The sequence below is a fragment of the Periophthalmus magnuspinnatus genome, chromosome 21 (genome assembly GCF_009829125.3).
Source record: "Periophthalmus magnuspinnatus isolate fPerMag1 chromosome 21, fPerMag1.2.pri, whole genome shotgun sequence".
Taxonomy (NCBI): Eukaryota; Metazoa; Chordata; class Actinopteri; order Gobiiformes; family Gobiidae; genus Periophthalmus; species Periophthalmus magnuspinnatus.
Window position 1 is genome coordinate 22,626,502 of NC_047146.1, and position 14,930 is coordinate 22,641,431.

The following is a 14,930-nucleotide window of genomic DNA, read 5'->3' on the forward strand; positions in this document are numbered from 1 at the left end:
ACATTTGAGCTGTAAAAGGTTGAATACATGACTTCTATGGCCAATTATTGACCAGTAATAACTCATTCTGTTATTTATTTGTTGCAGCCCATAAAAACGGTTCATTGGGATTATCTTGGATTATTGTTATTGTGTCTGTGTCATTAAGTAGCTACAATATTATCGTTTATCGCAGTATAACTCTATGCCAATATATCGTGTTTCAAAATTTGTTATTGTGACAGCCCTTGATAGAACCCTTTTATTTTGCCCATAGACAACCCTGCTATTAACCAACTCAACAACATCAGCTGAATACAATAACATGACCTTGGTTTTTAATTTTCCATTACTCTCCCCCACATTTATCATAGCAACAAAAGGCAGTACCAAGAGGAATGGAGTGGGAAGATTGTTTTTTTTGTTAAAGGGTAGAACAACAAATACACAAGAAGAAGGAGGGAGCAGGGCAACCCGACATACAGACATAAGTGTATGGTATTTTCAAGCTTATTACAAATTTTAGCCAATTTAGTTCATTTAAATTGCACTGAGTAAGAAATGCTGAAATGTGTTGAAGTGCAAGAGATTAATCAACATGGCAATCTTAATGACCAAGTAAACAATTCTATCAGAAATGCATTAACCCCAGGAGGGAATAGCGAAGCTGGACAATTACTGCCCACTGGATGTTATTCAGTAGCCCCATAAAGACCTATGATTGTCTGAAATACCCTGACTACATGCATTTTTATCCTTGTGTCAGCATGTTTCAGACATGTGTGTTCGATGTAGGGTGAAAGATGCGCATTGTTAGTGTTCTGTCTCCGCAAGAAGCCCCAGTCCGAAAATTCCCTATTACGCCTACGCTGTTGTGATTATGGTGTGTACCAGTCGGACTTTTGCTTTTTCTCAGCAATAGATTTAGAAGATAGCCAATTTGTCATTCCTTCTGCTTAGGCTTGTTACGATAGCAAATTTTGAAGTTAGATATATTGCGCATGTAAATAGACAATAAGCGATAATACTGAAACTAGTTTATGCCACTGACACAATATCCCAACAACAGATTTCTACCACAAAATATGATAGATAGATAGACAGATATGGGTTTTTTTTTCATGGCTGATGCCGATATAAGTTGAGAAACTGATGGCCGATAAGCTCTGGCGATGTTTTGGGGCTGATTTGTAGAGCTGATTTTGATTATTTTCTCCAAATTCTGTTATTTAAATTGACCTCAAACTCACCCACAGCCCTTATATACCACAAACCTATACAAGAGCTGTTTAGTCATGTTTTGGTCAGTTATCTCAGAATGAAATACTTAGTACTTAGCTTGCATATGTACTGAGTCACAGAAGTTTTTCATTCAACTTTCTGCAGCTCAAATCTTATCATACTGCCAAAAAAAATTACCAAAAGTTCAACAGTAATGCAAATAAACTGTTCACATAATAAATATTGACCCTCAAAAAATATTGTTTCATCCATTTTTTATATACTGAACAATAGTCGATATAGTAATTATGGTGACAAGCCTACTTCTGCTTCCTTAAGGGCTGAAGGTGCTTGCTGTCCCACGTGTTGAGTTATTTGAGGGGTAAGGTTAGCTAAATGAAGCACTAATATGCAACTTGTGGGCTAATTTAAACTTAAAAGCCAGCCAAGTATGATCGTCAAAAAAAAAACAATACCCAGATAACAATCAATACTAAATCTACATATCTAGAAACGAGAAAACTGAATAATTATCTATGCTGAAGACTGGCCTTCTACTTAATTTGAATGCAGCACAACATTCCAACACAAGAGAAAATGTGATATACAGTATAATGCCCTTGAGAAAGCATGTTACATGAAGCACACAATATGAGGATTGAGATGCATCACATGAATGATAATTTATTTCCTTCTCTCTTTGCTTCAGTCCATCTGAGAATAAAAAGGCTGATACAATTGAGTAGCAGCCGAGCAGAACCCACAATGAACAAATCAAAGAAAAGGTGTACAGGCAGAAGGAGGGCTAACCACTGTTAAAGAGCAGTGAACCGTGTATATGAACCGTATGTGTGAGTGAGGGAAAGGGCAGTGGATAGTTTGATCCAATGGCTTCTGGAGGGAAACGGGCAACAAAGCTGGCCATATTTCAACACAGTGAAAGCCTATAAACACTAAAGTGAATACAATAAAGACATGATAAACATAGACTGAATATATAAATGGACGTAGCTAACACACAAGCCGCCACGTTCCAAATAGGAAGTGGTCATGGGCGTGTTTCCGGCTCCATGAACTATGGCTCCAATTTGCTTTACAAGACTGTCACCCCTCTGTCTATAACTGCTGCAGAGAGCCTCACCATTTTTGTCTTAAAATGTTCATATTAATCTGTTGAATGTTAATAACAGACGGATCAGGCGCCTTCTTTCCCCGTGGTCACTCCCGCTGGAGTTAGCAACAGGTTTGATTGACAGCGTTGCTAAGCGCCTGCTCCATGCAGCGGAAAGGGGCTTCTCTTCAACAGCTTCCCTCTGGATTGGCTCTTTGGTTGGTATCATACTCGCGGTCAGAATTCCAAACATGGAACTCGGCTCCAAATTCACCCCTATAACTGTTAGCGTCGATGAGCTTCATTTGACTGGAGCTGAACGCTATGGGTGACGTCACACTCCATTAGTCCACTTCTTGATGCAGTCTATGGTTAAAAAGGGGAATAGTATTCATGGCTTACAGAGTGCTGAAATTGACAATTCACAACAGGGCAGAGCGATATGGAAAAATATTGATCGATCTCGAGTTTCAATTTGATTTACTTCCTTATTGAAAACATAGATAGGTGGACTTCAGGCATAGAGAGCAGGATGTCAGGATCAGTACAGTTTTTTTGTGCTGATAGGGCCAATAATTCCAGAGAAACACCTGCGATGTCCGTGGACTAAATTAGGTCTTAAATTTCGCTCATAAACGATAACGATAAGAAGCACTAGAGTAGAGAAAGAGGAGAAAAGGTGAAGAGCTGCGGCTGGATCAGAGAGAGGGAGCGGGGGCAGATGGCACTGCACACACAGATGTAGAGGGAAGAAAAGACTGGACTGTTAATCATACTGTGCAGATTTAAGTCAAAACTTGTGAAATGCGAGAACATGTGAGAAGACATAAAGAGACGCGCTGTGGCCCTGACTCAGAGTTTTCACCTAAACAAGAGAGTGGTGACTCCTCTTCACCACTACGCACTTTTACTACCACAGGACTGGCTAAAGACCTGTAAATTAAAAAAATGCTTGGCTTATCATTGAGATCGACCAATCTATCTTTCGATTTTTGCCAGAGCCCTAGTGAAGAGTGCTCAAAATGTCATCTATAAACAGGAGACTGAAAACCATATGCCAGAATAAGCCGAATGGTTTGTGTTACACTGAGTAACAACCTGCAGTGTGTGAGTGTGCCACTAGGGGATGGCGCCAAACACAGATAAACTAACATCTTTGGTAAATGGTCAATTATAGCTCATTTCCACACCTATTTGTCCCCCAAAGTGCAAAGAGGGTGTTTATTTTCCTGTTTATCTCTGTTGGTTCTAATGGGGCCAAAAATACTAGTTAGATTAAACAGCATAAATCAGATTATTCATCAAAAATTTAATAAAAAATTGAAAATGTTTACGTTTTCCATTCTGACATATCAAAATGGATTTGAATGTACCACTCCAAGTCTCTATGCAATATGACATAAATATTTGCTGCCAACATTTTATATTGCACCTTACAATGAGCTAATCAATGCTTCAGTACAAAATTATATTAATAATTGTGGAGAAATGTATTTATTGATTTATTTATTTAAAATGGACAGATCAGAGGGCATTGTTACATTTACAATAGCAACAAGGTGTCAGTTGGGCAGGTATGGTGTTCCAGATCTGTGGGCCTTTTACAGTGAACATGCTCTGACCAAAAGTGGTTTTCCTTATTAACAAGCAATTATAAAGTGCTCACAAAATCCACTTCTTATTTCCCATTTGAATTAGTAATTAAGCCTGAATGCCGTCTCTAGCTGTTTAACAGAGAAGACCCTAACTTCAATTTAATCATTCTTCTTCTCACAGTTCTCATGTCCAGCTCTAGATAACCTTTGTAGTGTCTAACATGATCTGTCTCTGGAGTAATCCCATCTCTGTTCCTTTTGTTGTAATGATGTAATTTGCTCAGCCCGGGAAGCCCCCACTCCATCTTAATCACATATAAAGGCTTTAATCCTTGTAATCTAATATAACCAGACTGACTATTTCCAGTGTTGTGAAGTGTGCCTGTTTACTCAGACAGGTCAGAAAACAATAAGTGTAATGTGTCTGGCACAATAGATATTACATATACGCGGACTATGCTTGCTTTAGACTGCATAGACTCCCTGTAAATAAGCAGCGTTTTTTGAGAGAAGCTAAGGAAGTGAAGTAAATATTTGTTGTCTGGCTCATTCAATTTACTCTATAGTACAGCAAATTCTATACCGACACTAATCAATACTGAAACTAGATACTCATTTGTAAGTAAAAATCACACTGGCTTTTTTAGAATGGTCTTAATCTATATGAACTACAATAGGAAATCCGTATCAGCCTTTTTCCGTAGTATTTATTGAAAGTTTCAACTATTAAGTATGACAAGGTTTAGTACCTGACAGTTTCATACCTGACAGTTTGGACTGCTTATTAACGGTCTTCCTTAGAGTGGTCACGTAATCTTGCTGTTAAGTGTCCGGTCAGCTGATTTAAACAGGTTTTGGCATTGTCGTCTCTCGATGGAGGCAAGACAACAGCGCCATCTGCAGTCCATCCTCTTCAGGACAGTATTCCAGGTGTGTGAGAGTAAAAAAGCCCCTTCATCAAGGTTTAAAGTCTCATGGGCACGTTTCTGTATTTCAGTTACCTCCTTATTCCTGCGATGATGTTTGTTGTCCTCGGTCAGAAATGGCCGATTTGAGTTGCTCCTGTTCTGCTTTGTGTTTTATTGCTCATGTGCACGCCTTCGTAAAAATCGTCTGACACGTCACAGCAACATCATGTGACCACCCTGAGGAAGACCACTAGTGAGCAGATATGAAGTGTCAGGTATGAAAAGAAACAAAACCTTGGTCTGGGAAAAGAATCTATTAAAATAAATCAACAGAAGCCCAGATGAACCTCATGACATTTTAGTACTGGGACACTAGCCCAAATCAGGCCAACCTTTTGATAGATCTCACAAATAAACAACCAAACACAGCTGGCAAACTATAGTTGCAACCACTTTACAGTCTATAAAGATTAATGTGAAATGCCCTACACAAAATGTAATTTAAATATGCTTCCAATTTCAAGCCGTTTTACTGTAAAAGAAAAAAACTAAATAGGGGCTTTTCCTTGTTCCCAGAAGGATCAACACAAAGAGAAACTGTGCAGTGTTTGAGTAATAACTGCTGATAGTATTGGGTTCACTCGGGAGTTTATATTTTCAGACCCGACAGTGATCCTCGGGAGAGAGGCTTCGAGATTGGCCCTTCTAGACAATAAAAGTCTACAACAGCTCTGCAATAAACAGCAAACAGCTCTATCCAAACCAATGCTTTCCATGATATTTATGTGATTTCTCTTGACGTTTTGACTGCCTCTTCAATGTGTAAGAAGAAGTGTGTGCTATATAAATGAAAGAAGAGAGACAACCTGCCTCCCCAAAGACTTCCCTTAAGAAGATAAAACGTGACACATTAAAACAACTGTGCTCTGTTCTGGTGTCTTCTACTTGTAAGCATTTACTCCCTGACTTCACATGAGCTTCAGCAGGCTCAGATCACACACTTTGGTAAGCTCCAGCTGACACTCTCAGCAATATGCTAGAGACAGGGAGCGCCGACGTGATGTAACAAAACACAAGTCAGCGCCAGCCAGTGACTAAGCCTCATAAAATATTACTTATAAAATATTTAAATTTGCAATTCAAAAACTGAGATTCCACACACAATAAGTCAAGCTGCTGTGCATTACTTATTTATTATTAATGCTAATGCAGGTCTCTTATATGTTGCGTAAAAGCTTTTGTTTATATGCACGCCACATAGTTTATCGCCAACTATGGTTTCTAGTAAGGATAGGATTGAATGCTATAGAATCTAACTAACTTGTCATTTTTAGGAAGGACCACTATTTGGACTAGTAAAAAAACAATTTGGTAGCTACCCTGATTATATTTATCATCACAAATAGTAAATGAAAAGATGAATACATTTTTGGTAACCTAGCTCCCCTCCTCTCAGGTCTCTGCACTGACTTCCTGTGGCTCAGAGAATAGACTTCAAAGCAGCTCTGCTTGTGTACAAGTCTGTCCATGGCCTAGCACCAAAGTACATCACCAACATGTTCGTGCTGTATTAACCATCTCGAACTCTGAGGACTGCAGGGACCGGAGTCCTGCTGGTGCCCAGAGTCAGGACTAAACAGCGTTTCAGTTTTATGCAATTAAAACCTGGAACAGTCTTCCTGAAGATGTGAGACAGGCCTCTACTTTGATAATGTTTAAATTCAGGCTCAAAAAGGTTCTGTTTAGCTGTGCATATGACTGAAAGGTGTTTTTAATCTCTTCTCTTTTAATGTTAATTTTAAGATGATTATTTATGTTTTGATTTGTTTGCATTGTGATTTTTTTCTTATCCTGTAAAGAACTTTGAATTACTTTGTGTACGAATTGTACTATATAAATAAACTTGTGTATTAATCCTAGCTCCTCAGACCTGTACGTTCAGTTTGGAAATGGCTTCCGGATGGCAGCCAAAAACATTGTCCAGATGACTATCTCTGAAACCTCATGAGGGATTACATCACTATAGCTTTGTATACAATTTGTGACTCTTTATCACTATGAAATGTGTTGATTTGGAGATTAAGAAGAATTTACCCCTTGACTAAAAGATTCTTGTTTTTTTCTGCATCTACAAAGTTGAGATTGACCGATATGGGTTTTTTCATGACCAATGCCGATACGATTGTTTAGAATCCAAAGCAACCGAAAGCCGATAAGCTCTGCCGATAATTTTTGACCATTATGTAAGTGCGATTTTCATTAATTTCACCAAATTTCGTATTAATGTGTTAATATAAAGCTTTGTATGAATTTTTAGGCAGCAGATGGACCAAAACAAAACATTGGTCTGTGTTGGAGATTTAAGACCGATAGCCGATGTGCTAAAAAGGCTAAATATTGGCCCGGTATATCGAACAACTGATATATCGGTCTATCTTTACTAGAAAGTCATTTTTGCAATATCTGGCATTAACCACTGTGTTCAAAACATTTTATCATTGTATCTTTTTGGTGAATTTATAGCAGAAAAAAGACGTCTTACATGAACATGCAAAATGCTCTGATCCAAAATAACAGCAGGCCATACAAAAAGCCACTGTTGCAGGCTGTCCTTGCAAATGAATCTTGGCACGCAAAGAGCTGTGTCAGAGGGATGTGGTGATCGGTACATGTCCATCAACAAAAAGTTCATTAACGCCTCCAACACCTTCTAGCACAAATTAATACTCGATGCCAAATCACTGGATAATTTGCGAGATATTTCTTCACACATATAATGAATAGAAAGCCACAGGTGCGACTAAACTCTATCCAGAATGCAAATGTGCCTCCAACATGATGTTTCTCAAATGCCACCAGGTCTTGTGTGTAATTTCAAGTTAAAGGTAAGGTCATAACTTTCCACAATATGACTTTGCAGAAAAAAAACACATCTATAATTCGTATGTAATGTGGTTATTTAACACTCCCACTATCACAAGGGGATTAACCTCTGTAGTCCATCAAGACGCATTACGTGAGGTTTTGTAAAGTGTGTAATTTCAAAGCATTTCAATATGAAGCTCTGAGCAGAAGTGAGTTATGTAAGTTAATGATAGTGTTTAATACTGACCTTTAGTGGAGAGTAAGCAGGATATGAGCTTCTTGGAATAATGTGTTATCGTTGTATGTATCTAATTTTTCAAAATCTCACTTCAAGACAAGAGTAAACATAATTCAATGAAAGAAAACAACAAGGGCAATTACTATTAAAACAAGTACACATATATCTGTTTTAAAAATCTGAGTTTTTTATTTTTCTTATTCTCCTAAATATACATAGTCTACAGGAAAAAAAAAAAAGAATACTGAATAGTGAATGCATGTTGTTTAATGGTGTTGGAAATAGAGGTCTACAATCTCCAAGTGGAAATTAAAGACAAATATATGAAGTTGGTAAGCTTGTCACAATAACACATTTTGAAGCACGATATATCACTACAGAGAAATATTGCGATAAACGACAATATTGAAACTACTTACTTAAGTAGTACTTACTACTTAAAATTTAAATAATGCAAGATAAACCTAGTGAACTGATGGACTGCTTCATAAAGACATGAGCTGCAACAAATAAACAGCAGAATGTACCGATAATTAAACATAAATGGGATAATAATTCATCCCTCCACAGCTCAATCGTATTGAACACAAAAATACCCCAAAATGTCCCCACTTTTACAAAGAAAAAGTACTCATGATAAATACTGAGCCCAAAAATATATTGTTCTGGTTTTCATATATTGGATGATTAGTCGATAAAGTAATTATCATGACTGGCCTCTAAGTTGGTCAGTGGCTCACTTCCACTGTGTTTCCCCATTTAACCGGTGTGAAAAGTTGGTGGGTCGTTGGGTGGTGGGATTTTGATGGGTGCTCAGTGTGAAGGTGCCTGTTTCGAGTTTTCTATCTTTGGAGCATCTCTGCATTCGGGCTCCTGTTTAATGAGCTGAGTAAATCTTATTCACCGGGACAGCACCCATACAGAGTGCATTCAATTTATGACTGATGTGGAGAGAGGGAAATTGGAAAAGCTGTTTTATTGTTTTTGAATTTCAAGTTTTGATTTCACTCAGTTAATGAAGGATAATGGAAATGCATTCGAGTAGGCACTGTTTATACATTCTGCTGTATTTAGTTATTTTTCTTTACAAAATATATTCATGTCATCACCAGAGATGGGTTTCTATGTTTTCTTGTTCTCACCTTGGCCTAAATATTGTTATACCTCTTCTTCCATTACAAATCATGTTTTTGTTTTAACGTATTACTTTTCTTTCCTTAACTTGGGAAAACTCTTATTCCTTAAGTGACACTGCTTGTTTTTGTCTTAGCTTTGGTTTCATGTTTATTATAACACCTGCAAATTGAAAAGGTACCAGTAGCAGGGTCTTTTGTGCATTTGATATATTAATATGTATTTCAATTCCATTTATATCTGTCAGCAGGACATAGACGTCAGGCATATTGGAGAAGAAGCTTAGACTGGCTTTAGCATCCCATATACAAAAAGGTCAGATATCTTGACCTCAACAGCCCCTTAGAGCAAAGAAGGATAAAAGAAAAAAAAAAATCAAACGCAGGGTAGGAAACAATGCTACTCCAAAAAGCCTCTCACTCTGGGACGTGGGTGCTGCAGGTGTCTGTCAAGATGGAGGTGACATAAGGTCAGTCAGGGTGATGTTGGACCAGAGCCAGAAATGTAAATGAGCTCAAATGGAGATGAATGGGTTCCTGACAAAGCTAACGACAACAGCTGTAAACACCAGGGTGGGCAGGAGCTGTCAATTAAGAGTAGATTTAGAAACTGGGACCATTGGGTTGTATAAAAAGTAGAGGTAATCAGAGAATAAAGATCTCTACATTAGGATACAAAAGCTTCAAAAGCCAATTCTCAATAAAATGGTACAAATACAAAAAAGTTGCTCACATTACTATCTGGCCTCTTGATGCAGGAGAGGCTATATTTTGGTCACTTGATCACAAACAATGACAAATGATACCTTTTTCTATGTAGTCAGTGTTGATAATTTCAGGCAGAAAAACATTGCTACAATAGAGATATAAATCTCCTTGACTAAAGTGGTTATTTTACATGATATAGCCTTTTGAATGTGCAAAAAACTTTTATTCTCAGTAAATATGTATTTAATTCTTACCATCAATAGGCTAGGGTTACGCATGTAGATATTTGACAAACAACACCACTATAAAAAGCAGAAACCTGAGCGTGAACTTTGAGATAACATTAATTTCCAGCCCTTAGAGCCTATACTATAAAGCCTCCTTGGCCCACTGCCCTCAACTATAAACCAAGGTATAACCAGGCTAATGTGCAGCACAGTGGACCTCTATCACTGACACATGCATTTCTTATGGGGCACATTCTTCCTTATCCTTGAAAATACTGAGGTCAATATCAGGTAGAGATAGAGGAGGCTATTCCACATCTTAGCTTCCTGAACAGTCTACATTCACTAAATACCTAGAAACTATCAATAGCATAATAATAGTACTTTATTGCACAAAGTCACGGGCTGGTTAAAAATAATCTAGAGAGTTTGTTAGATTTATTTTGGTATATGTTGCACGGTGTGTATCTTTTAGTTATTTCTGGGTTAGCATTGTTTTTCCACTGGTGATGCACGGCAAAAAATAGACTTTGTGAAGCTGGTGCCATAAACAGATTATTTTAGATGAATCCTAAACATTGAAATAAAAGTACAATAACAAGTTGTTGCTATTAGTAAGTTGTATATTTATGATAAGTAAGTCTCGAACAAGGAACCATGTGTTATGCAGTTTTAAAGCACAATGCGAAGTCGTAGAGCACCACGACACGCACAGAACTCACAGTTATAGACTGACTATAGACATGGTATGAGGATTATTACAACACCAGTATAATGCATATTTTTGGTGACTCACCAAGAAGTTAAACCATTATTAAAGTTGAGATTTTTGAGCGATGCCTTCTCTACTGACTCATAATTGGTTATTATTAAATGACAAAGCAATCTGAAAAATTTAGAAAAATAACTAACTAAATAGCGAATTTATAATCAGAGCTTGTATGTTATGCCATATGCTTAGTATGTTAAAATACAAAAAAGTGCACCAAACCAAAAACACTACTATATAAAGGGCTCTGCTTTGTAAATGTTCACCATTCCACCATTTGTAATATCTATCTGAGGAGCACAATGTCAACAAGATGTTAAGTACATAAGAATTATGTCTTATCAGGTAATCTCAAATAATGTTTAATACTCAAAAGGTCGTGTCTTTGTAGTTTTTCTTTTCATATGGACCTTTTTTGAATCTGCAATGAACTGAACTATTATTTCTTTGCCAAAAAACGAAGCACTCACTCAGAACAAAACAAATGAATGCAGCTGACACATTGGCAGTTACCTGGCAGCCATGGTGATTGGTTAAGTGCCGAGTGCAGCCAAAGCCTCATAGACTCTCCTCTATCCTAGTCCTCTTCACTATTGCACTAGCACACACAGACACACACAACATGAATGCTTTAAATACAAAAGGTGACTTATGTTTGTCAATATCAGGCTGGCTACAAGTACACTGTATTGATGAATGTTTGTTTTTACTCTCTCACACTATAGGTATATGACCTCGCCTGTTACAAATATGACCTTCTACAATAAAAACAGTTATAGACAGCACAGCTTATCTTACCTTGACAGGAAAGTTTGCAATAAATCTCACTGCCTATACATATCTGATTCTGATTGTGTCTGTTCATTTCAGTTGTCGCAGTCACTACAAAGAGTCAACAATTTCCCCTATCCTTTTCCTCCTCTTCTCTCGCACTTTATATCCTCTTTCACAACATCAACAGCTGGTCAGGAAGCTAAAATCATGTCTTTCTAAGCATGCAACATTTTTTAATTCCAATACATCTGAAATGAATGTAGTTTTTTGTTTGTTTGTTTGTTTGTTTTTTCTAATAGACTAGTTTCAAATCCATCTCGTCCATCTTGCCAATCCAAAACAAAATCTCAACATCAAATTCTTTACTCTATATCCACTTTCCTCTAAAATAATGTATTTGTGATGTAAAAAAAATTAAACTATGCTTCATGTATCCATAGACTGTATATATAAATGGATGTAGCTAACCTGCTAGCCACTGCATTTTAAATAGGAAGTGATCATGGGCGCGTTTCTGACTTCAATTCACTTTACATTAGAAAACTGCCGCCCCTCTCTCCGTAAATCCTGCTGTCAGGCTCGTCATTTTGGTCTTAAAATGTTCGTATTGACCCACTCTACATGATCCTGGTATTTATTTCGCTATTGTGTCCGTAACTCAAGATATAAACATTAATAAGAGACAACTCAGCTGCCTTCTTTCCTGAGGTCGCTCCCACTAGCATTAGCTTGACTGACAGTGTTGCTAAGCACTCACCCCCTGCTAAACCAGCGGTGCAGGTGGGAAGGGGTGTTACATTCAATAGCCTCGCTCCAAATTGGCTCTTTAGTTGCTATGATATTCACAGTCGGAATTCCCAACATGGAGCACAGCTCCAAATGTGCCCCTATAGCTACCAGGCTCGATGAGCTTCATTTGGCTGGAGCCGAACGCTATGGATGACTTCACACTCACTTAGTCCACTTCTTTATACAGTCTATGTATGCATCACAGATTAGTTTTATAATTCAAATGTATGACTCAAACTATCAACACTAATAGATTGAATAGGTTGAATGTTGAACTGAATTCAAAAGTGCAACATCTCCATCCACCTGAAAAACTGCACACTATCTATGACTTAAACCCTGTGCCATAATAATGCCTCGTTAGCACTAGCTTGCTTCTGGACTACAAAATAAATGTGGACATATCATCCAGCTGTTTCTTATCCATCAAACCAATGGCCTCTGTATTGACCGCACATAAAACAAGCAGTGATTAACCAGCTCAGGTGTTCACGCCCAATGCGTCACCATGACATGTTGCACTTTCAGCTGACATCTCAATAGCTGCTAACTACTTCATTAGCATTCGCTTAGATGGAACTGATTACAGTTGTCAAAAGTATCCAAAATCTGATACTAATCGATATTAAAACTAGTACCGAAACTAGATACTCATTTCAGGAGGTATCAATACTAAAAAAGTCACATTCAGAATCACAGGACAGAAATGAACCTGTCCTGAAGATCTTGAGCTGTATCAGAACAAGTATGAGACCACATAGACTAGTATATGCCAATGGATGGGCCACTATGGAACCTACCTGGAGGGATTACACAAATATAAAGACACATGGTAATATAAAAATAGCACTACACTGTAATGCTGAAAGTGACATTATATTATAATTCGTACCAATTTTTCATTATATTGTGGTATTGGAATCTGTATTGAGTATTGAATCTATTCCTTAGTATCAAAATCAAGTCTGAAATTTTAGTGTCATGGCAACACTAAAATCTGCTATTACCTAAAAGTAAAGTCATAATAACTTAAAACATAACTTAAACAATGTGCACTATGTAACTTTTCTGGTGGATGGTAAGCTCATCTTGTGTGTGTTGAATTAAAGATGATTTATTAGCTAAAAACATACACAAAAACATGCATTCCTACAGTGAGCATGGCCACCTCTCCATAGATTTGATCTGTAACTTGACCAAATGGCATCACCTCCTTGTCTTAATGGAGATCAATGAGTTTAATGTCATACTGGGAAGCATTCCAAGCAAATCAATAACATCTCGATGAGGACAAGCAGGTGGCAGACCGTCCACTAGAAAAGTTACATAGTGCATTGTTCAATCAGAAAATTGACATCTGCTATTGCAACATAGGTATGCATAGGAATAGTATACAGCAGAATATAAATAATACATACACCTACATAAACATGAAAGCTGGTGACGCATTTTCATTGTTTTTTCTTCAAGGCATGTCGCCATGAGAGGTTGACTGTGCGAATAAACTAGTCAGCGGCATAGTACAGTAAATGATCCAAAACAAATAGCAGACTGAATAAGACAGGAATGATAATCAGCCGTTACCACCAGCACCACCAGCAGTCCCCTGTCCTTTGGGAAAAATATGCCCACCCCCAACAACAAGGAGGAGCCAGACCATTCATGATTCACAGCTCCCCTGCCTCATCCAGAATGTACAGAGGCTTTAAATTATATCTGGTTAGTGGATGCAATGGAGAAAATGACATAACAATCCAAACTCGAATTTAAAAGCTGCTGTGCAAAACCATAGCAACGTGTTTTAACAATCAATCATCCTTCATCCTTTGCTGGCTAAATTTGGTTATTGATGAATTAGTGAGTGATCAATGAAAACTGTAAACGACAATAAAGATAAAAGCCTCTGTGCATTAACAACGAAATCATTTGTTGCAATGTGATCAATAAGATAATCTATGTGTTTAAGGGCTCCTGGTTGAAAAGGCACAAGCAAATATGACTCAGCACCTGTTTCCCGCTCTTTCCTCTGTCGACATCTATTGAACAAATATTATAGGGGGTAAAAATGCTTGCCTTGAATTTTCACGCTGTTAGATTGCGTTTTTGAATGCTTATAGGTCTTTGTTTATCACCGGCTGGTCTTTACATTACCACCGCAGCAAGCCAAGTTCCCGCAGTGACCGCAATAGGTAAAGCCCTCTGCTAGCACAATGCAGTCGTTATTACCCAACAGAGAAAAATATGCATTAACAGCGGTGGTCAATAATTTATAACCGTTCTACCTCGCGTTTCTTACCAACAGACTGGACATGGGGGTTCTTTTGTTCGGATAAGATGCTTTTTTTTCCAGGGATAATTCCGCCACACACCGCCGCTACCCCGCTCTGAAAAGAAACAGCACTGTCACATCCACAGAGGGGCTCCCCATCAATAAAGCTCCAATGCATACGGACATTTTTTTTTTGATAGTTTATTTCTTTTACCGTACAAATAAACATATTATCTGTATCCGTCAAAAGTATATATTATTAGCTAAATGTTAATAAGATAAATGAGTGGAAATTTACCTGTTCAGCGCAGTGTCTTCTTCTCCCAACTCCGGCTCTGTAGACA

At 37.8% G+C, this 14,930-nt stretch overlaps 1 protein-coding gene across 1 annotated transcript in view; it reads right to left on the reverse strand.

The window, feature by feature from the left end:
* The window catches only part of map2 (microtubule-associated protein 2), a 70,545-nt gene extending 55,616 nt beyond the window's left edge, over positions 1-14,929 (reverse strand). Inside the window, exons 1-2 of the mRNA XM_055230420.1 lie at positions 14,885-14,929; positions 14,614-14,701 (exon numbers count right to left, since the gene is read on the reverse strand). The gene's annotated coding sequence lies outside the window, so the exon portion shown is untranslated. The remainder of the gene's footprint in view (positions 1-14,613; positions 14,702-14,884) is intronic.
* Position 14,930: the final 1 nt, after the last annotated feature.